The sequence below is a fragment of the Sinohyriopsis cumingii genome, chromosome 4 (genome assembly GCF_028554795.1).
Source record: "Sinohyriopsis cumingii isolate HCF-2022 chromosome 4, ASM2855479v2, whole genome shotgun sequence".
Lineage (NCBI taxonomy): Eukaryota > Metazoa > Mollusca > Bivalvia > Unionida > Unionidae > Sinohyriopsis > Sinohyriopsis cumingii.
In genome coordinates this window covers 131,931,338-131,956,438 of record NC_142964.1, presented here as the reverse complement: position 1 = coordinate 131,956,438, position 25,101 = coordinate 131,931,338, and the positions used below count along the sequence as shown (strand labels likewise).

Below are 25,101 nucleotides of genomic sequence, written 5' to 3'. Positions count from 1 at the left end.
ATATCGGCGTTCAGTACCGACTATTTCAGTAACTAATGGGTGCAATTGTTTAAATATCGTTTATTTACTTTATTTCAATCCTCAGACATAAAAATTCCTTCCATGTTCACGCCCAGAGAAACACATACGACGATATCGATGTTAAATTATTTTGATATTTTTGGATGAGGTCAGCCTAACGGTGTGATAAGTAAGAGACCCAATTGAATGTTGCACACTGTGTTGCCCCAGTGAAAGCTGTAGCTATTGCAAAATATTCGTGCTACCCTGGTATGTTATGGTTAAACCCGACAGCCTCTCTGTTTTGATCCAGTTTAATACCATACCACCATTGTGAAAGTCCATAGCGATCAGTAATTTTCGAGGAGGTTTTGATGACATTTTAGGTGCAGAGCAATTTAATAATCATGATTAAACAACTTTGGTTAAATTATAGTAGCATTAAAGTTTAGAACAACAATTAATCTTAAATAAAAGGTTAGTAAATGCGCATACAAGGCTACATAACAACATTGAAATACATTTTGAAACCAACATACTGTCTACATCGACGTTTGCTGTTCTCTAATTTTGCAATTTAGTTAAAATATACGAAAATGAACTGATGTGATCGTAAGTTATCCAGTCTTTTGACATCACGGTTGATATGTCTCACACACTACTTACAAACTTACCTTAATAGATCTTATTATCTTGCCAGTATATTTCCACAGAAATAAAAACAAACAACAAAAAATACCCCATATGTTCGGACCTCCTCTTGCAGCTGGGTTGTTCGGATTTTGGTGGCAGGGGCCAGTTTCATAAATTGGCCCCCAGGGCAAATTTCTTAACTTAAGGCTATGGTGTGGCTTTTTCAGCTATTATTGTTTACTATTTATAGATATGGATATATTTGTGAACTAGGTATTTCGGGTTGTTTTGTTCTTGAAATTGGTGTCAGGCATGTACTTCTTCCATAGTTGCTCTGCATTATGTTGACAGTGAAATACTAATAATTGGCTCTGAAGAAGAGCTAGCCTCCCATAGCAGTAGACACGTGGGTTCAAAGCAAGTACATTATCTCAAAAACGGCTTGGATGACAGCATTCTGAATTACATCAAGCTATTTAGTAGAAAACGTTTTTCAAAATATTCATCCAGGGAAAGGGCTTACGTTTGCACTGTGAGCACCACATGCTGTCAAAAATGGCCTTTGGATGTGAAAAATGCATGTATAAAATAGGGGTTGGGGTGAATAAACTTCTTCTGCTATGAACTGCCATTGACTTCTCTGATCTAGTGAATAACATTCTTATGCTTTGTTTTAATATAGGTATCTAAAAATATGGACCTTTTTGACCTCACTTGTGTATTTGATTTTTTATTTTTTTTTTATTTTTTTTTTATACTGATTGCGGCATTAAATTTGTACATAATAACTGGCCCCTGCCCCTTTACCTTTCGGTCACTGTAGAAATCCAAAACTATCCGAATGCAAACGGCACTGCTGGGTCATTATTTGTCCATACGTCAAAATCGGCGAACAATTATTGTATTTTCTCCAATATGTCACAAACTGAACGAAGTGTGTCGAGCGGTTTTGAAAATAGAACTATTCTTGATTACGACTGGCTTAAGATGGAAATTAGCAGACGCAATTAGGATAAACTAGCAGGGTTGGAACTACCGAGGGGTGCTGACCGGTGTCTTCCGTTGTGTTATACATGTATTGTTACAGGTTAGACGTCCCCCACAATCCCTTGATTCATGGACGGATACTCCTAATTGTCTTTGTAACGAACCCCTGTGTGCTCACCTACCTAAATTTGCCTTCTAAAATAGCGAGGTCTTAAAACCACATTGTCAGTATAAAGCTAGAAACTATTTTAACTTGAACAAGCGCGTAAAACAAAAGAATCTAAACTAATTAGAACACTTCTAGCAATGATAGTTTGCAAGCTAAACATAGTTTTCCTCCTACTTCAGAACAAAGTAATATCACAACAGCGCGAGATTAAAGGTGGAGTCGAAGAGAGTTTGGGAACGGAAAATGAAAAGAAACGAGAAAGGGTACACACTCCTGGTTTATGAATTACAGATACATATAATTTTTTTAAAAGATGCCATAGACAATAAGTCAGCTGCAATAGACAAACCAGTTTGGTGACTTCGGAAGAGTGTTAAAAAGATTGTATATATTGGGATCGAAGGAGGACATGGACGAGTAAAATGTAGAAGAGACAGAAATAAAATTTAAGCATATATGACGGCCGTTATGTAAATTTGTTGTTGTTGTTGTAGTTGTTGTTGTTGTAGGGTTTAACGCCATTTTTCAGCACAAGATTGGCTATACATGGAGGACAGTGTTAATGGTAAAGGAAGAACCCAGAATAAACCCGGAAAGAACCACCGACCACGAGAAGCTACTGGCAAGCTTTCTCACATAACCACATTAGTCGAATCCGAGGCTCGAACTGACGCAGACAGAGGTGAGATGGCAGTGATCCGTAACAGTGAGCGCTTTAGACCACTCGGCCACTCGGCGCCCCATGTAAATTTGTATTAGTCCAGGACAGCTACAGGAGCACAGTGAATGCTGTCACATCTTGCGCGCTGTTAACTGGGTGGTTTAAGCAAGAGGCCATAGGAAGAATGTTATATATATATATATATATATATATATATATATATATAATTCTGACCTTATAATTTTCAAGAAAACACGTTTACAGTTTGATGGAAATTTCAATTAAGATGACAGAAGAGTGGGTATCTATATAACACTGCTTATAACTTAGAACGTTCTAGAAATGAACATTTGACGCTCATTCTGATCCTCAAATTGTGTTCTAGGTTCTTATATTAAGGTTGATTGTATTGAAATTATTCATTCCTCTCCTAAACTCCAAAGTAGAATCAGTCATGTGTTCAGTTTCAGTTTGAGATGATTTATTAATTCAAATTATTCACTGGAATAAAAAGTGCTACTTGATTGTTTTGGGATTAAATCTATTTTGGAATTATTGTCAATTAATTCAAGAACCTTTGGGATTATCTCATTGTGATACAGCAAGGTAGCTGGCACATAAGCATATTTGAAGCTCAGGCAAGATTGAAATTCATGCTTATGATAAATCCCCAGAGAGCATCTTCATAAAAGACACACTGTTTTCATCTCTTCCACGAGATATGAGTTCGTGTTTTGTCGCTTAATCGATCATGACTGAGCGTGGGCTTGTACAGGTTAGACCATATTTTAGTTTTTCATGGTCATGTATTTGTCGGCTTTTTCTAGAATAGAACTCATCTTCTGATATTTTTTGTAGCGTAGTGCCTGAGATATATGGTCTTCGATCAGGTTGGTCTTTTCATTGATCAAGACGCAGATTTCATTGTCCTTGTCAGTGTGTACTACCCGTGTCAACACTATGAATCGAGTTTTAATTGGGAAGCACACGATGGTTGGACTGGCAGAGAATCCGACGCTTATGTGTCGACATTTAGGCTATCACATTGGATGGTGTCTCCAGCTGCAAATATAGAGAAAGCTTGTTGTCAAATCTTAGTACAAGACGTTATTGAGTGACTGACACTTACTGTCATTATGTGCCCGTGATAGCCTAGCAATAAGTTTTATATTGGTACCTCAGCAGAGCTAGTCTAGCAATGATGAATAGCTAAATTTGCAACCATGAACAGGGATGGTCCTGGCTTTTAAAAAGCTGTCGCCAAAAAAATCGCCAACCTCAATATTTTGTCGCCAATTTTCAAAAAGTGTCGCCAAAACAAGTAATGTACATTTTTCCAAGTGTTAATTTAGTCTTTTAATGTAACAGGCAATGAAAATTACAAAAGATGGGTTAGTTAATACTTTAATTACAACAAGCATTAACAAAATATTACAAAGTGTTACATGAAGATCCGTCGCGATTTTAGGGCTGCCCACTTGTTGAATGCAGTTTCAAAGTCTAATTTTTCACATCTGTACATGCTGATTTTCATTAAATTCTCGAGAGATGAGATGCAGAGTTTATTTCTGATGTCAGTTTTTATGAGGTTCATCTTATTGAATCCACGTTCACGGTCTACAGTGCTGACAGGTGACACCAGTAGTCTCTCAGCAGCCCCCTCCCCCCATGGCTAGCTTCACAAAGCTTGTAGTGACTTGCTTCCTAAATCCCAAGAATGATCACTGAATGCTGTATAAATTTTCTCGACAAGCAAAATAGGATCTCCATTCCCACGAATGAAACTTACACGAGTCAACACCTGGCAATATTGGACCGTATATATAAGCATAAATTCACACCCAATTTAGGGATTCTTTCACTCCTGTATTTTGAGAAATAAATAATTATTATTAATTATGCAAAACTGTTTGGTTTTTTTTGCTATTTCTTGTTGGGGAGTTTAAGTCTCTGCAGCCGTAACACGGAGTGATGGCAAAAGGAAAAGATCAATGAGTAAAATGCTGCACTGGCGACAGATATAATTGTGATTGAGATTTTTTTCATTTGCTTTGTATTTATACACAGTAGTCAGTACTCTGTTTTCTATGAAGGTTCAGCAAAACTATTGTATTGGTATATGTAAAAAAAAAACAAAAAAAAAACCAGAAGGATTAGCTATTCAATTAATTGTATCATTGTATCTGTTCTATTCGCGATTTCAGAAGTCGGTCAGTTGTAGGTATAGTTCGGTAGCATGATTGACTGTATCACAGCATACAGTACTCAGCCCAGATGTCAGCGTAAGCAGATTATGATATAACAATGCACTGTAAAGATGGGGTTGTCAATACGAACAAAGGATCACTTGTGTAACAGATTGATTCCAATGCATTGCTTAGTCAAGTTTGTGGCTTCCATTCGTTCTCCCTTTTAATTTATCCAGTCCAAATCCATGATTGTATGTACAAATTAAATAACCAAAAAGTCTGTCGCCAAAAAAATCGCCAGATAGGATATTTTTTCGCCAATAAGGAAAAAAAATCGCAATTTGCGACAATGGCGAAGCCCAGGACAATCCCTGCATGAATAAGTACCCAAGCACAAAAGAATAGCTACCCTAGCAAAACATTTTGAACAAGTACTCTAGCTAATTTGAACATGTACCTAGCAACCATGAGTCGGTATCCTAGCAACAATGAATAGCTACCATTGCAGCCATTAATAGCTACACCAGCAACAATCAGTAGCCAAAATAGCAACAAAGTTTTCAGTTGGGACCCTAGCAACCATGAAAATCTATCTTAACAACCAATAATAGCTAACCCTAAAGCTACCATAGAAACGATGAATAGCTACTTTATGAGCAGACTTTGAATAGGTACACAAGCTGCTATGAATAGGTACCATAACACCCATAATTAGGTACCTTGGTAACCATGAATAGACACTGAAACAACCATGCATAGGTCTCTCAGCCAAAATCAATAGCTACTCTAGCAACGAGTCTTGAATAGGTACCATAGAAACGTTGAATATGTAAACTAGCAACCATTATTAGATACCAGAGCAACCATGAATAGGTACCCTAGCAATTCTGAATAGCTACCCTAGCAAGCATGAACAGTCTTGAATATGTACGCTATTAAATATGAATTGGTTGATACGTAACCTAGCAACTAAGAATAGATACCATAGCAAGCTTGAAAAGTTACCCTAGCAACCAAAAAGAGGTACCTAGCAACCAAGAATAACCACAATAGCAACAACAAATAGCTACCCCTTCAAAAGTCTTGAACAAGTACCCTAGCAACCATGAATAGGTACCCTAGCAAACAAGAATAACTGCCATAGCAACCTTGAGTAGGTACCCTAGCAACCTTGAATAGGTACAATAGCGACCATGACACTCTACCATATGAACAACAAAGACCTTCAAAAGGTATCCTACCTTAGCAACAATGAATAGGTACTCTAGCATCCAAGAAGTGCTACCCTAGCAATACGTTTTGGATATATACCCTAAAACCCTTGAATAAGCACACTTAAAACAATGGATAGGTACCCTGACAACCTGGAATTGATACCACAGCAACCATGAATAGTTACAACAACAACCAAGAAATGCTACCTTAAATTTGAATAGGTTCTCTAAACAATCTTGAGTCGGTACCCAAGCAATCATGAATAGGTACCATACCAATCATGAATAGGTATCCTTGCTACCCTAGCAACAAGTTTTGAATAGGTACCTAGTAACTTTGAATAGCACCTTAGCAACCAAGAATAGCTGCCCTAGCAACCATTAATAGGTACCCTAACAACCATAAATAGGCCCCTTAGTATCCTTGAAAAGGTGCCCTATTAAACAAGGATAGGTACCCTAGCAATCATGTATGAATGTATGTACTTATGTATGTATATATGTATGTATGTATGTATTTATGTATGCCAGTTTATATGTCAATATCCATGTATATATATATATATATATATATATATATATATATATATATATATATATATATATATATATATATATATATATATATATTCATGTATATATGCATGTATATATTTATCAATCCATATAAATATGCATGCATATTTGTGTCGATCCATGTATATATGCATCCTTTAGACGAATGCGTGAGAAATAACCGTGGGTTTGATCCAGAACTTTTACTCAGATTCGTGCTCGATAAGAAAATATTCAAGTTATTACACATAAGTGAAGCAGTTATTTCTTATAGGTCTCAAAGGAAGGTCTGGCTGCCAGAACCTAATGATAAGGATGACATAACATTTGCAAATGATATGGGTTTTAAAATTATTAGCAGATTTACACATTGGGCTTCAACTGATAACAAATGCCGTTATACAAGGTTTATTATCAATGAGGCAGAGTTAGATTTTATTATTAATTATGCTGCAAATAGTCACCAAATAGAGAAAACACAATATTGCCAGTGTGGGGGTTTGGTAGGGTTGGGGTGGGGTGCTCCCAATATATTATTAAATTACTATGGAAGTCCCACCCAGGCTCGATGTTGTAGGAAGTGAAATTAGTGATAGAGATGTAAAGCTCCGACCCCCCAGTCAGCAATGCCGACAGTTAAATTATTGAGAACACAAAGGTGAAATTCAAAGGAATAACAATTTAATACAATTCAATATTCAAATGATAATAATTTCCCAATCACTCTTCTTCCTCTCGACCAAGTGATAGCCTATTGCATCCTATGATTTATAGCGTGAGATCGCTTTTCCACCTGTCCTTGTTTTCTACTCATCTGTATCTTGTCTATCCCGTCAATACATTCTCTCCTTCCGACTTCACTCCCAACTCCTTCTCCTTGACTGCTCTTCTCCAATATCTCTTCCTCGACTCCTTTTCCTCCTCCTCCTTGACTCTGCTCTCCGACTAGCCTTTGATTCACAATCGACCTCTCCAAAAGTCTCTATTCCGTCTCTCTCCTTGAGACTCGGGACTAAACCACACCGGACGTCTGTCCCCTAAAAGCTTCACGCATTCGTGCGCATCGAAATACACATACGCTCTTGTATTGTAAACAACATTGTAATAAAAGCACGGTATCAACTACTTATCATACAGACATCAATAATTGCGTCAAATCCGTGTGTATATATATATATATATATATATATATATATATATATATATATATATATATATATATATATATATATATTCTTAATCTCAGTATGCTGAACAATATCACAGCAATGAGACGCATCTCTGCACATTACACTCCCACAAGTGTACACAAATATTGAAATATCCATATTAACTAATTTTACACGAAGCAACCATTTTCCAAAGTTACAATTTAATTCAACAGTTGCAAAATCTAGGATATCACATGAATAAATGCACTAGTTTACTACGAATTAACCAAATAGCGAATTACAATATTAATTCCAACTACGAGCTATCAGTCTATATATTTCTTTACATAGTCAAAGCTCATTTCTCAAATACGCATGTAAATTAAACACTACACAGGTAATTATACGTACTAACAATTTTAGTTATGAAGAAGTATAATTCGCATAATTGCAATTACAATGCCGTAATATTCTGCAACAATCGAGCAAATAATTCACTAACCTTTATGAAGCTTTGTCTTTCTTTAGAATTTCCTAAGTTTTCCCGCCAATTCACGAGTGGCTTCCTGGAGTGATTGCTACAACTTCTCAGCACGATGTTTCACAATGACTGGTGGTTCTTGTCTACTGTACTCAGTTAAATTCAGTTAAATTCGGGTTGAAATGGTGGCCACACCCTCTCTCAGTTTCGATTGGATATCGATTCTACCCTGTTCTATTCAACTTAGCAGATAATGCTCCGGCCATCTGTCAACGTGGTGAGATTTATGACGCCAATAAGTGTCCTTTGTTCTTGAACAAAGCTTTCAATGTTCACATGTGACATTTGACACCCAACAAGCAGGGCTCTCGTAACAATTCCGAATAGGACCACGATATCCGCAGGGTCTAACATATGCACATGGCTTCTATGGGAGTGGGAGTTGGAGACAAGCGCCTTAACCCTCCAGAAATGCCCCATACGGCTTACGTCTCTGATTGCCTCTGTCAACTAAAATCCAGCTCCTGGCCTTCGCAAGTGGCTTAGATTTGAAGTCCGGCAGACCACGTTTTGCACTAACAGGAGAAGGGCTGAAGGCGGGTCACTAGCGCCTAAAAACCAGTTGCTTCGGGTAGATGGGACTCGTAAACCTTGGATGGTAGCTCATCTAGCAGAAGGAAAACTCCGATTACAAACGTTTGCTGCATTGTGGCTATACCCACTCATGGGAAAGGCTAAGGGAGTAAACCCCGACAGAAAATCCGGAGACGGAGTCCCTAAGGCGATCTGACATTGACTTCAACGTCATTCTGGAAACTCCTGCGACGCTGTTGGTGCCAAGCTGTATCGGCATTCGTCGTTCCCTTGGGCCCACCAGCTGCGTGGAGAGAGGGATCTGCTGAATGGACAACAGCTGATTTTCCATACCACCCTGCCTAGGCTTCGTAGCTCTACTGGAGAGGACATTCCAGCGTCGTCGTACGGCGTCGGCACAACAAGAGAAGTAGCAGTTTACCGGTTCGAAGTCAAAGCTAGATTGGCGTAGAGCTTGGCGCCAGGGGTTACTTCTGACGGTGGGAGAGATCACCAGGTCTCACTGAACAGCTACAGCCCGTCTCAAGTTGGGCAGCCCCCAGTCAGTAAGGTGCTGCCCGCCATGGCCTGCCTGAATCACTGGGTGCGTGGAGCTTAGAGAACCATCTCGATAAGTGGGCCACAAAACTCCGCACCAGGAAAGACTAAAGGAAGAAATAAGAAGACTTCAGCTCTTCGTTTTGCAACCTGGAACATCAGGACCATGTGTCCTGGATTGACCGCTGACCTACAGCAGATCGACGATGCACGGAAGACTACCGTCATTGACAGACACCCACGTTCACGCCACTGGCACCAGCTAGACCTCGTCATCAGCAGGCGTGCAGAACAAGCCAGTGTCCTCCTCACCCGCAGCTACCACAGTGCCAACTGCGACACGGACCATTACCTCGTGGCCAGCAAGGTGCGAATATTACAAAAAAGCTAAACCACGCCAAAACGAAAGGTCATCCACGCATCAACCACCTGCTATGCAAGCAACCCAGAGAAAACACAGCACTTCATCAGCAAACTGAAGGAAACCCTCACCAAAGTGACACCTGATGACACCATTGACTCCAAGTGGTCCCATCTCCGTGACTTTGTGTACAATTCAGCCATCACAGCTTACGGGAAGAGGGAGCGAAAGAATATTGACTGGTATGAGGCAAACTGGGAGGAGATGGAGCCCGTGACTGAGGCAAAGAGGAAAGACCTCCTGGCATACAAGGCTGCACCTAGACCCAGAACACTACAAGCCCTCAGGATTGTAAGGAACAACGCCCAGAAGCCCTTTGCACCAGTATACAGACAGCTGCCGGCACCCGGGATGCAAGAGGAATGTATGAGGGTATCAAGAAGGCGACAGCCCCCCAGCTACAAGACCGGCCCCCTCAAGTCCACGACAGGCGAAGTCATCACAGACCAGGGGAAACAACTACAGCGATGGGTTGAGCACTATCTCGAATTATATGCAACCCAAAACAACGTCACTGACACAGCCCTGGACGCCATTCCAGACCTGCCTGTCACGGAGAGCTAGACACGCAGCCCACACTGGAAGAGCTCGGAAAAGCCATCGATTGCCTTGCCTGTGGAAAGGCTCCTGGAAGCGACGGCATTCCACCTGAAGTCCTCAAGAGCGGAAAAACCAGCACTGCTCCAGCCCCTACACATACTCCTCTGCCTCTGCTGGGAACAGGGATACACCCTAAAGGACATGCGTGACACCAACATCGTCACTTTGTACAAAAATAAAGGAGACCGTAGAAACTGCAGGACGCAGACTCCTCTCCCTCTGTCACCATCGATGGGTACAACTTGGAAGTTGTCGAGAATTTCACATACCTCGGGTCCAACATCTGCAGCTCACTCTCCATTGATTCTGAGGTGAACGGTATTACACTGATGTATCAAAACAGTTAACGGAAATGGTCCTATTTCACGACATAAAACTATGATCCTATTTCATTACATAAAACTATTTATTTGAATGGCCCTGGTGGTTCTGGTAAAACAACGAGGGTTGTAGAATTGTTAAAGGGTTTCACTGAAATACTTGTTGATATGGATGTTTTAACGTCTAATAGCAGACTTGCTAGAGAGATGAAGAGGAGGTTAAGTCTCATTCTAACCACAGTTTCTTCAGGTGGAAATAAGATAAATGGACTCCCGAAATAATGGGCGAGAAATACATCCTCAAAATCATCATTTGTGGCGAGATTTCCATATTATCAAAAGAAGTTCTAAAACTGTTTATTGATTTGTTAGAGACTAAACGAACAGCTATTATCATGCGTAGAGATAATGGGCAACCTCATCCATTCACGGGAGAATCACTGCATAGTTGGCTAAAAGGTCGTGTTGATTATTATGAAGAGATGTTGGTAGATCATAGAGCCATATACAAATCAACTGAAAGAGTTAAAAGCGTTAATTCGACTTTAAACTGACAAGATTCGATGTGAAATAATGCGCAGTATAATTCCTGTAAAAAAATATGATTTTTTTTAATTGTGTCGCCATAACGATCTTATAGCTGCATCTACGAAAATAGTTCGCGATTCACTTCAATCTCAAGTATTTAGGCTTCATAAGGAAAATGTGTCATCGTCCAAAAGATACTGGTCTTCAGAATATTCTCGTAGAGATTCCAGGTTCCAGTTCTCAGCAAAAACATTTTTTTTCAAATGATATCTTTCATTTTCCTATAGACGTAGTTGAAGTGGCTCTAGTACAACCATCATGCTGGATTCTAGGATGTGCAATAGCAATTCACTCATCGCCGTGATTAACTCAGATACCAATATGTGGATTGTTGATTACATTGTATGGTCAAATTTAGTATATTTAGTGGTATCAGGAGTTACAAGAATGTCTCAGCTGTACAGGATAGTCTACACGTGCAGCAAGCTGTCCTATGACAATAATCAACCTCAGGCTATTAACGGCGTGCCAATCCACGGGACTAAAGTTCCTGGCGTGCCAATTCCTGGCTTGCTTAAGAAAAAATTAGCTGGTTATCATCGAGATAGCAAATATTTTTATAATGACGCGTGACAATTTACCGTAGACCGAATTGATAGAAGTCGGGGTCGTGCACGCGAAAATATCCTGCCCAGCGGCACTAAATTAACGCAGTAACCATCTGGTGGTAATTGTGTATTTTCAGTAATTCTTTACGGAGAAATCCACGTCACTTAGCCTATATGCGTTACATCGATGGGTTTCATAGACATTCCACGATGGCTTCGTTGTTTAACGCGGCTATTATGCTTGGTAGTATGCAACCCATTCACGAGATCGAGTGTCAATAGCGGAGTGTTTCTTCATCAGTAATTCCTGACCATACTGATATCCAAACAATCGCTCAGCAAGTGTTTGATTAAATCGTTCAACTATTGCCTGACCAGGATGTACCGCGGCGTGTCTACGTCTGATTTTAACATTTTCTTTCCGCATCATCGATGATACGGCACCAAACATTCTTTGCCAGGATCAATCACCTGTAGCAATTGTGGCCAATGTAGACCGCCACGTTAATAAATTTGTTCCAACGCGAATGCGACTTCAGTTGCTGTCTTAGCTGATAATTGTTCCGCTTCTTTGTATCTATTTGCAACGTCGACAACCGTCAGTGCGTATTTGTATGTGCGACTTTGTCGTTCACGCGCTGTGCTATTCATGGTATTATCGTGTGGCAGAAACAAGATAACTGCCTGATGAACTTCGTTTGGTGCGCTGACATCAAACCATCCATATTGACTCGTTGGAGGTGGTGCTATAGAAATTTGCCATATTGTCTGTCGGGACAACCAGACTGCAGCATTATCACGCTAGACGCCTGCTGCTTCTCCAGTATTCTCTTAGACTATAATAAATCGATTCCATTATTAATTATCAGACAATTAATTGTCCGCTAGGCTGTCACCGCTAGTTTATCGTTCATCGCCGTTCTTATCAACCACTTAGCCAGTGACGCAGACGTATTGTTTATATTTTATCGACTGCAACGTGTAAATCAACCTGACATCAGCGATATGTCAGTGTTGTAGATCTTTATCTTTATACGTGACGTCATGAGCATGACACACCTGATCAATCGCATTAACTGGAAATTCGCCAGCTTTTGGTTGGTTTCCCTCGAAAAATCTGATATCAAGTCGCGTTCCAGAGCCACAATAATTATATCCCGGAAGATGATTTTCACCAGGATACTTTGCTTATGGAGTTCCTGTTAATTTCCCGAGAGCTGCAGCAAAATTTCCACCGGTAGTTCTAGAAGACACAAAGTTAATTTTTTGTACCGCATTTTACGCACGTACCTGTAAGTACTCGCCTGCGATTCTTTGTCTTTGTTGTTTTTAATTCGCTGGTATCAGTGACCATCTTGCATCGAACACAATTTAAACTCTTGATTATAAATAATAGATTTCTACAACATGAACGTGATTGACTTTTCAGCGACAAAAGAACAAGCACTCTTCAAGCTTCATCCAGCGTTACCAAATTCTGTTCGCGCCATGATCATTGGCCCGTCTGGGTCTGGTAATACTCAGTTGTTACTCGACATGATAATGAAATCGTACAAATGGGACAAACTTTATTTAGTAGTGCAGTCCGCGGACGACCAGCCATGTTATAATGTCGTCAAGAAATTTAATGGTGCTGCAAAAGATTCCATCGCCGATGAAGATGCAGATGTTTGTGAATTTATCACTGACATCAATGATGCTCCTTCCAACGAAGATCTTGATGGTAGTGTTAATAATCTTGTGGTTTACGACGAAATTATGCTTGACAAATAAACAAATCCAGCCCGAATATTTTCACGAGGCAGGCATAAAAAGAGAGAAGTCATGTACGTTACGCAGCGATACGCGCAGATGCCCAAAGTGATTACATATAACTATAATTTTTGGGTTATCTTTAAAGGTGTTGATACACATATGCTGCGAAATATTCATCAGACTTGGTGTTCCAGTAATATGTACACATGTCAGTTTAAAAGCTGTTTGCACATGCTCAGGAAACAACACATGGATTCATTTCAATCCATGTACAAGATCCATCGACACAATATCGCACTGGACTCGATAGAATCTTTGGCTGAGTAAGACATATACTCAAATGTGCTACATGAAACCGTCAAAAAGCAGTAAGTCCAGCCACGTGCGCGAACAATTCTATCATATTTTTTTATGGATACTCATTACCGATTACTACCTTGTTCAAAAAGACAATTCATTTTGTTGTAGATCAATGATAAGCCAGTTAGTTTATAAAAAATATCATAAGCAGCGATTTTTTCGATGAAAGGTTTTTTTAAAATAGATGGTTAGAAATTACAAATATTGGAACCAGCGTGTTTCTTTTATTGAAATAGACAGTTAGAAACTCGTGGGGTGGGGTGGGGCGCTCTGCTTTTTTTTTAATTTTATTTTTTTATTTTTTTTATAGACGGTTCTTTGTTTTAAAAATAGACCATTAGAAACTCAGTGGTAGTGGTCGGTCCACCCTTCCTGTTGCTGATGTAATCTGAAGCAATATCAACTACGTTCCCATGAGACAGGTCTGATGCCGTACTACTCTGATTCGGGACCAGTCAACCTATTTATACACCCATACAGGAATGGGTGGGTTGCTAAGATGAAGCAGGTGCACTTAAATTTTAAAAAAATGCTAATTTCTTTTTGTAGTTTTTTTTTATGCCGTTAAATTTAATATCATGTGGTGCATTTAAATACGTATTGTTTGTGAATTATCTTCAAAACCAAAGATGACCTTATTGAGACTTTTTGACCAAACGTTGTACTATAAAATATTATATTGTAATTTGTTTCACTTAATAAAAATTCTCATTCATCTTTTTAGATATTTGAAACAGTCACAAAAAATCTTCAGTACGTCAGTGGTAGAATCCCCCAAATCTATAATAATAACAAGAAAAGCACCTCTTGATTGAATACCTAAACCAATACGAGATTTATCTATTGTCTCAACTGTTCTTGTTTTTGTATTTAAAAGATCAAATTTTAAATTGAAGACATAGTCTGATTGGCCAAAAATTTGTTTCATGTTACTTTTTTTCTTATTTTTACAATTTTAGTGTTGCCGATTCCCAGACAAGATGGTGTTATTGACAAATATTAGTAGCTCAGTGATTTTAACTTTTGATTTTCAAACACCCTTTTAATTACAAGCAAAAGAAGCTTAACTATGCATTAATGAAAAATACGTGTATTCATGATGTTGGAGTCAGATAGGTTGCAATTAATTAGAGGGAATCGCCCTCTGTTTGACAGCTATCAATAAATAAAATACATAATAATTAAGCGGCCTTAATGCATGAATGATTTTAAGTTCTGCACTAGAGTACAGTGATTTACAGAATCAAAGGGTTTCTTTAAATAAGTCTACCATTCCCTGGAACATGCCATTCTTCAGTTTCTTACAACCATATTCAGTAAACATAAAATAAGTCCCTATTCACTTGAGTGCCCCTTCCTAGAACCAGGCTGAACAGAAGATAAAAGGTAATCAAAGCTGGCAATGAATAATTCGCTCCAAAACTTTGGAAAGTGGTAGGAGAACATATACTACATTAAACTGCTTAATTACTAGCGTTTAAAAAAAATTAAAGACATTCATGTTCTCCTGTGTACTGTATATTACACAAGTTAGCGGTGGATAATAGATAATTGGGTATTGACAATTAAAGATTACGTGGATGAGAGTTTCGTAGATAATTGGGTGTGGCTAGTAGATCATCAAATCATCATCATCTTTGTTTCCTTCCATAGAAGATTGCATGATATAACAATAAATCATCTGAATACAATCAATAAATAAGTACCAAAATAAACTGAATATTAGAGTACAAATTCTTACAGTATATCAATCAATAAAGTGTTCCTCAGCTGCATAAGTTGCAAGTTTCAGTACCTTATTCGCAGAAGATAGCTGCACATTGCATGAAAAAGTTTGCTGCATACAGGGCGAACAGCTTGGAGTTTTCTTTGTCGATTACGCCTGCTGGTAACCTTTTACCTAGAAGATATTGTAGTTGCAGCTCATCGTCTGCATTAAATAACGTAATGTGCAGGCTCTGTGGAAATTTATCAGTAAGGAAATCCCAGAAAGAGATTCTGAAATTCGACATATAAGGACAAGCAACACAACAATGAAGTATCAAGTCTGTATAAACATTCCAACATCTAATGCACATATCGAACTGTGTTTTAGGAACAGCAGCCCAAAGTTTAGCTACATATGTAAATACCTTAGTGTGCTGTCTGGTTCTAGCCGACTGCCACAGTGAGGCAGGTCGTAAGTATTCGTATATTGAAGAGAATCTATCAAAATCTGCTTGATTAGACATACGAACTCTCCAGGGGCTATTTTCAAGACCAGTAATTTTTGACCTTACAATTTATTTCCAATTATGTTTCTCTGGAATTTCGGAATGCTGCAAATAATCAGTTAGATACTCGAGGAAGTCAAACTTCTTTAACGTATAATATAAATTTGAAATTAACCCGTAGCTTGACATGCATCCGCTCAAAATGAAGTGAAATAACGCAACGTTAAACACAGGTTTAGTATGTACCTTATTAGGCATCAAACACAATCTGTGTAATAACATCAATTTTCTTCTATCAATTTCGGACTGAGCTGATGTCCATCCAAGTATTCCCAGGGCAATGTCTGATCTTGTATGTGTTGGGAAGCCTTGTAAATGTTTGGCAAAATACGTCAGAGTTTTATCCAATGAAGAGAAGTCACTTTTTGAAATGTTACACCATAACTCACTTCCATAAAACATTGAAGGAAAAATTACCTTTTGATTACATTTTCAGCAACCAAAGGATTTGAACCATTCGGTTTAATGCCAATACCAAAGAGACCGTGAAAAGATTTTTTTCCTTTCTTGCATGCGTCGAGTATTGCGTCATGCGACGTCAGCTTTGGGTTAATAAGGTGTCCCAGGTGTGTTGCCGAATCAGTAACCGGCAAACATGACGGCCCAATATACCATTTCATATTGACATAATTCTTGTATTGGGGACCGAAAATGATGATGTATGACTTTGTGACACTAAGCTCGAGTCGCCACTTATTACTGTATTTCATGTGAAAAGTACGTTGTAATACGACCATTCGGTAGAGATATTAATATACAACCTCAGGGCCCACAAGGGCGGGGGGCAACCTGGGATATATAAAAGAAAAATTTTGTTTGAACAAGAACTAGGAGAGGCCGTGCGTTTCTTACCCCAGGGCCCGTGATCGCTCTCTACGGCCCTTTACAACCTTCCATGTACTTGTATATCCCTATATTTATGAAGCAAAACAAACTACGGTATTTCATTTAGAAAAGTAGGGAAACTCCCGTTTTCTGCCAAACACATCTGACGTACTACACTGTTACAAAAAGACAGACTCTCTACATTAGTTGAAACATACGACGTCATACAACATTTCCGTTCTAAAGCAGACTTCACCTCATGCTAGTAACAAAACTTACCTTTCAGCCAAGACGACGCTTATGTTAAATTCCCGTAGGCATCTCGAACCTTTTGTCCCTATTTAAAACAGGGTCCCTGTGCACATTTCGATGTCTCCCCCTCCCCAACCGCTACTACTGTCCAGAATAACTCATGTGTCTTCCATCACATATACGACAATAGCCTTAGTTTTTTTTTCCAGTGATAACGAAACATATTCTTTCTCTGATTGCTTCCAGTATTTTTCCTGTGATAACGAAACATATTCTTTCTCGGATTGCTTCCAGTTTTTTTCCTGTGATAACGAAACATATTCTTTCTCGGAGTGCTTCCAGTTATATTGAAACAATGTTTCATCCAATTACTAATGGAAGATCTGGAGCAGCTTCTATGCGGCTTTTATCGATATAAGAGTTTTCCGTATTTTATACATGCTTGAATAATGTCATCTATGGCGTCTTCGACCAAGTTCCGATTGTGTCTGCTTTACCTAACGCCATTATCAAATACGCATTTCTCTTCATATTGTTGCTTTTATGTTAAACTTATTTAAATATTTTTATCATCGTTCTAGACGTGTTGAGTTAATCAAAATGTAGTTTTCTGCCATAGTTTATGATGTTCCCGGCAAAATCGTTTTTATTCTTTGCACATGATACATCAACATCCGTGATGATTATCGTATCGAAGCTGTCGATGTTCACCTGATGTGCGAGTTACTGTGCCATCTCACCAGATGCTCTCAAGTGGAAATACATTTTCTCAGTGCGATCATTTACTGTGCATGGTTGAAGATGCGACTGTTTTAAAATCTCAAGTACGCCATAAAAGTTATGATACCCCTAAAACGAGATGGTAACGTGCCATTTAAATATACTCATACTCTTAACCTAACATGGCCCCCCTCCCCCCCCCCAGGAAAAAGAAAACAAATGCTCATAAAGCATGTTTCTAAATTCCCAACTAACGAAATTATTATTTAAAACTTGATAATGTTTGTTTGCCTGTAAATTTAGTGTTTAATATTTATGTTATATGCACCGGCTTGATATGAATAAGTTATTTGCACATTAATGGTGTTACGTTTGTTTAATGGGAAAACAGAGTTCCTCATAAGATTCTGTCGTCATGTATAATATCATTTGCTTGTAAGTTTAGCATTCCATCATTTTTGTTTTAGGTGTCATTGTTTTAATGTTAATTCGTTTCTAACTTGGTCAGTAATTTATAACTTATGGCTTTAACACGCCTTACGTGTTTCTCGTTTCTATCCCAATACAGATAAACAAAGTGTCTGGAAAAATATATTTTATTACATCAGTATTTAGTCAGGGTTGCAGTATATCGTCCTAAGTGTACATTTTTTGAATGGACACTTCATTCCACATCTGTCTATATTGTTTATTGCTTATAATCACAACCCTAGACTGTTGGTTTATGCCCCTCAAAAAGACTTCAAGACAAATACTTGTGTTTTCTCCTGGTGTTTCCAGATAAATAAAACGGGTTATTGTTCAATGTGGTTATAAATTCACTTGCTAAGTGTGCATATCACGTGCAGTTTTACAATGACGTATTTATAGGTAATGTAGCAATGATCCTTTTGTTGCAGTTTTAAATGTTCATTACGCTATTTGCTTTCGCTTACCCTCTGAGAGATTGACACATTTTAGTATCTGGCGATAAGGAGAAAGAGTGATAAATTAATTTTGTAACACTTCTTTACCTTTCAAAACTTAGTACAATGTAAGTTTCATAGAAGTTATGCAATATCACCGTTTCTATTGTTGAAGCCTGTACTAAAGTGAATTAATAGGTCTGGTGTGTGTTTAATCCGGTAAGTAATGTTTTATGTTACATTTCGCAAAATACGTTTTACTTTCGTGCCGAAACATGTGCATTAATAAAAACTGACTTGGGGAGACATTAAACAATAAACGTTTCTGCTGTATTTAAGACTGGTCCTTCATAGACGATCAAGAAACGTAAAAGCATGTATCGATGAACTTACAAACGCTCCGTTCATTGGCGTATGGATTTGATTTGAAGTTTTATAAGAAATTACTTGAAGATGGGATTTTGTATCAAGATTAGCCTGTTTGTTTATTCTAGCATTAACATTCAAGAGAATATACTATATATACAATAGTCGTTAATATGCAAGGATGTTGCATTAGTTCATCTGTCGAGATAGGCCTTTGATTCCAGCTTACTGGATACGAGAGGTGCGCGGTGTTACCGGTAAACCAGTTTACCGCAATATGTTTTTACGATGGTATGTACCACAGTACTTTTTCACTGTACCGGGACGTCAGTAGTTTCCGTCAGTAAGGAACGTACGGAAACTCCAGTGGAATCTCGTCACGACTTAAATGATATTAAGATCGTGTTTTCTTTATTCATGAAAAAATAGTACAATAAAGTTCATTTCTTTTTACAAAACGGTTGTATGTGTCACAAATTAATGGTGAATATTGCAAATATAATTTTATTACATAACCATTTAGTCTTACATGGCTGACCTGACGTTCGAAACAGATGTTCAGTCTCTGATTCTGTATTGTACAACTAAAATTTCCGTATCGCACATCCAGCCTGGAACCACCTGTACAACTTGAAATATTCAACAATAGTCCACTTATATACTGTTGGTAATGAATTATTGCTGTGCATTTTAAATCATTAGACAATGGCAAGACACTTTTGTAATTTTAATATTGGGATAAATGGCGCTTTTGCTGCTGGGGATAATGGGGGACTACAATATGTAGCGATGCGGAGTCTTTGAATGTTTCACAGTATCTAGAGCCGGGAATTTAGAGTTCGTTGAGGTTGACAATAATATTTTGGGCAAAATGTTTGACTATGAGTTCTCATGTGAAGTTGGTGTTTCAAATTGATTCCGAACATAATAGAGAGGGAGAGACCAAGTAGTTTGCCTCTGAAATCTTGTACTGGAATCTTGCAAATCCAGACAAGGTAAGAAAGACTTAGGGAGTAATGTCAGATTCGAGGCATCGCTAGAAATTCCTCCACCGTCGGATAAAATTTACCCCTGTTTAATTAGACATTTAACTTGGTGCTTACCTAGTTACTTCAATGAAATCTGATGGTTTGTACCATGAACCATATTCTCATAATAATATACTCGTAATAATACTCATAACATACGACATATTCCTGCGATCCATCAAACTCACTCTTTCAACCCACTCGGAACAAAACTCATATGTTCATATGCAGTTCTTGTCTGTCTGTTTGTCTCTGTCTCTGTCTCTCTCTCTCTGTATATATATATATATATATATATATATATATATATATATATATATATATATATATATATATGAGATACTTTAATCACGTTTGACCGTGTCGCGCATACAATTGCGGTTGCCAAATGTGGGATGTTGTAAAAAGTATCCGGCCCAAATCTAACTTTCGGAAAAAAACAGATTAAAAGAATCCAAAAATGTAATGTTTAAGTTTCTTACTAGCGTATGTGAAGGTGTTAAATTTATTTCTTTTCAGGCTGCGAATCATCATATGATTTCAGATGAGCACTGGTTTTCCGTTTAAACTTTATGCAATGTTCTCAAATCCACCGAATATTGTCTAGTCTATTTACTATGTGTGTTAATGCTTATTGCCGCTCTCTAATACATATATTGCCCAGGTATTGTCATCACTCTCAAAGTATCCCTGCAATTATACAATTAGTGTCGCTAGTAAATCGTTGACTTCAGTATCAACACTTTTTGTTCTGATAAATCAATCCTCGAATGTCAGCACGATGTCTTTAACAGTATCAGCTATTGTGTAAACTTAATCATCTCACTGTAGGTATAAGTTTTAGATTGGAATTTATGTAACAGTTAACATACACATAGCAAATTTGTCTACTAAAAGGTGTTGGTAATTTAATTTTTGCTTTGGGAGGCTGTGCTTTTTATTTACTCTGAAACATTTTCTTTAATCTGAGGACAATTATTTCTTTTGCAAAGGATATAATATGGCGATATTTTGCTGTAAAACAGAGCGAAATAGATTACCACCTACTAACAGACATAAATTTTAAAAAGTACAAATTAAACAGAATGCCCCGGAACATTGAATGGTTTCTAATATAACTGTGTTGTACCGTGCAACGTATTCCATTACGTTAAAAAATACGAAAAGTACAACTCAGTACCAAATGTTTCGTGGTACCCTGCTCTGCTGAATATCTATCAATACTGATAGGATTGAGTTGTTTCCTTGCATACCAAAGAAGAGTAAAATTCACCCGTTCGTTGCCTAACAAAGGCTACAGCACTGTTTGCGTGGATTAATGTGACATGCATCTCACAGCGAAGAAACTTACTCAAGCTAAAACATTGACATTGATTAGGAAAACGCTACAATAAATGAGAAGACAATATGATATATTCAAAAACGGAGATTGCTAGCTGACTTACTTTTTCGAGGCTATACAACTCTGAGTAATATCTGGGTTTTGTGCACAGTCTGTTAGACGTTTGCTTAATTTGGAATGCAAGTCAATCAGCTTTCAAATCATTAATTAATTGAGATAAATACAAATATAGGTCAGAGTAATAATGGAGACACCTTTTATTCTTACAGACTCGAAGGAACTGCCATAAAATTAGATTCATTGATACGAGGATCAATGACAAAAAAAATCATGAAAGGCAACATCATATCACCTGAATGAAATGTTCAATGCTAACAAATGTTGTCAGAAAAAAAAAGATTAATTCATTACATAAGTTCACTATTTTTATCATTATAACGTCATATCATATTACTCTTTGTGACCTAAAACCTAGAGAATGGTAGCGTTGAATAATATATGACACTCGCTGCAAACAAGTAAATAATTTCGTAATAGTCAAATTATGATATTGTGTATCGCATCATAACTTCGAGATATCATTATGATGCTATCACGTTAGATCACATGGCAGTTATGGTACGAACATGGCTGGAGACATAACAACAAACAGAGTCATCATAAAACTGGATGTAAGATTTGGAAAAACACATATACAGATAAAAGCTAACTTGCTGGCTGTTCACGAGTCTAGAGCATTGATTTGTCCTCCATTCGTAGATGAATTTAACGTGGTAGAATAGATGTTAAAGGAGATGCATACAAAAGGAGATCAATCACTTGTATGTTTATATCAAAGAAAATAACAGCGACTATGGAAACATAATAAGGAAGCCAGAACATTTATTGTCCTCGAGGTAGCTTGGTATTATTATGCTTAGTACGGCAGGTCTCAGGAAATTATAACACAGGAGTTAGGAATGATATACATTTGCTGCAAAGATTTGTCAAGATTCAAGATATGCAGTCTAGAAGAAAATGACGCTCTGAAAATGTATTATTTGTGAAAAGACATGAATGCAAAAAGTCAGAATACGGAAGGTTTGGAGACTCGAATCTATTTTAATTTGAGCAATAGTTTTGTTTTTATGCCCTTTTTTCTCGAAATACAAAGTTTTTTTAGTAAGAAATCCAACTAAATAAATCGAGAGTAATTATGTACAATAACCTACTAGTTTAGAGATATGACGTTCCTCGTAACACACTTCTCCATCAGAGTAAATAACACTAAAATAAGAAAATATATTGTGAGTAATAATTCTGTTTAACACGGCCCTACCAGTAGACATATCAAAAGCACTAATTATTGTAGCGGAACACTCCCTCGGCTACACAACCCTAAGTCTCTCTATCTCGGGTTCTTTAGGATAGGTCTTTGTATTCGGAGTGATACCCCTCTCAATTTGTCCGAAGATTGCCTTTCCAAAGTGCAATAGATACCTATCCTAGCGTGATACCGTCTTATTCCTGGCTTCTTGTCGCCTACTGGGTCGCCGACTGAGTCTCTGGTCACTCGGTGGTCAACTGGGTGTCTTGGTTGCCGATTGTTTCGTCGACTGAGTCGCTGGGTCGTCGACCGGATCGTCGTCTGGTTCGCCGAGTCGCCGACTGTGTCGCAGAGTCGCCGACAGTGTTGCAGATTTGGTCGCAGAGTCGCCGACTGGGTCAGCGACTCGGTCGTAGGGTCGCCCACTGGGTCTTTCTCTGGTCGTCGACTGGGTCGCAGACTGTGTTGCCGAGTCGCTGACTCGGTCGCCAGGTCGAAGACTGGGTCTTGCTCTGCTCACCGACTTGGTCGCAGAGGCGCCGACTGGGTCACAGACTATGTCGCAGAGTTGCCGACTGTGTCTCGTCGAGGCGGTCGTGGTCGCGCGTCCTTACTTGCTAGAGATCGACAAAGAGAGACAAACAATTCGAAAGATGAGAGGCGAGAGACCTTCAGTAACATGTCTATTGTTCAAAGATTACCGCGTTTCTTGGACAAGCAGTATTTTTTGCTAACACTAGACTCAAGCTATACATAGGCATTGCTTGGCAACATTTCTCTCTTCTGGTTCAAAATGTACCGTATATAACCGACTAATTTCATCCGGCAACTATATTTGCAATTTAACTACCACAATTGATATGATAAATATTAGAATGGCGGCAAAAGATAGGCAGTTCTCAAATGGGTAAACCACCCCAAGGCTCACTACAGTAGTTACTGAATGAGATTTCTTTTGTGAAGGGGAACTAAAAAGGCAGCGCAGAGGAATATATATGTTTAAAGAATTGCCGCGGAAGCAAAATAATCAAAAGAGCAAAGTGTCCAGTCACCGCTCTTTGGGTTTTGTCCAATTTCGTATCGTAGGCTCAAAAGAAATCCGAAAGTTTCGATGGGTAAAGATCATATTTTATAATTTTAAGTTTACTAGACAGTCAATATAACAATCTACAATAAATGTCAGTGCTTATAAGTTCAAAGAAACAATGAAACAGTAAAGATACATATAATATCGATTTGTGTGACGTCTAACCTCACAGACTTAACATTTTCTTTAAAATGATATTGTAATTGACCCCTATTGGAATGTACTATTATTGCGACGGACGCACGTGGCGAGGAAAATTCACTTGAACTAGAGAGAGTTCAGCTTGAAGTATTATCACTATGTTCGGTTGCAATGACAGTAACCAAAATCAAATGCTTAGAAACAGGATTTTACTACTTTGAATGAAAGAACAACAATATTAAAGGTGACACTTCACCTTTGTTTATGAATAGAAGGTATTTCTTAGGCAAAAGCCGTTATTTACGTTTTATGAAGGCATCTTTCATATAAAAATTAAAGTTATATCGTTAAGTATTAACAAGTGGAAATGCATACATTCTCCTTTTCCAAAACCTAATAATTATACTGTTTCATTTGGTCACATACAATTGTCACTAAATTGTATAAATCTCTTTATTAATTAAATACATGTACTCAGGTCCCTTTCTTTTTTTGAAAACAATACCCGGGGTAATTTGTGTATATTTTACAATATTTCGAAACAGTGAGTTCGGTTCATCCTATGCCCCACGTGCGAAGTGTTTTCGATGGGAAAAACCGAATACTTTCAGCGCACAGACGATGTATAGCTGCATCGTCTGTGTATGCATGCCTCACCGTAAGACTAAAATCTTCACATTACGGAACGTCTTGTCGGTGAGCGGACTACTTAAGGACTTGCGCTTCTTCAGCTGTAGAGGTATGTGAGTTATTTATTAATTTCTTGTATATAAGTTATAACTATTGTACTGCCACGTTTATATTTGTATATTTTCTATGTAGCTTCGGCTGACGTAGTACAATGCAAATATTTTCTATTATTGTTTGTGATTTAGCAAGATATTTATATTTGCATTATAAAGTTGCATTTTTAAGAAACGTTTAATACCGTAGGATTTTTATCGGTCAGGACTATGTTCATTTCTGAACCTGTTTATTATTTTGTAATTATTGTGCCGATAATATATTCGGTATAGCTTAACCATGTATAACGCCATTACGCTTTATGGTATATGCCCGAGTCATGCATTGTACATGTTGATAGATGTATTTT

The 25,101-nt window shown here is 38.0% G+C and overlaps 1 protein-coding gene across 1 annotated transcript in view; it reads right to left on the bottom strand.

Annotated features, from left to right (window-relative positions):
* The window catches only part of LOC149802108 (uncharacterized), an 89,582-nt gene extending 88,829 nt beyond the window's left edge, over nt 1–753 (bottom strand). Inside the window, exon 1 of the mRNA XM_089956503.1 lies at nt 675–753. The gene's annotated coding sequence lies outside the window, so the exon portion shown is untranslated. The remainder of the gene's footprint in view (nt 1–674) is intronic.
* Between the last annotated feature and the right edge of the window lie 24,348 nt (nt 754–25,101).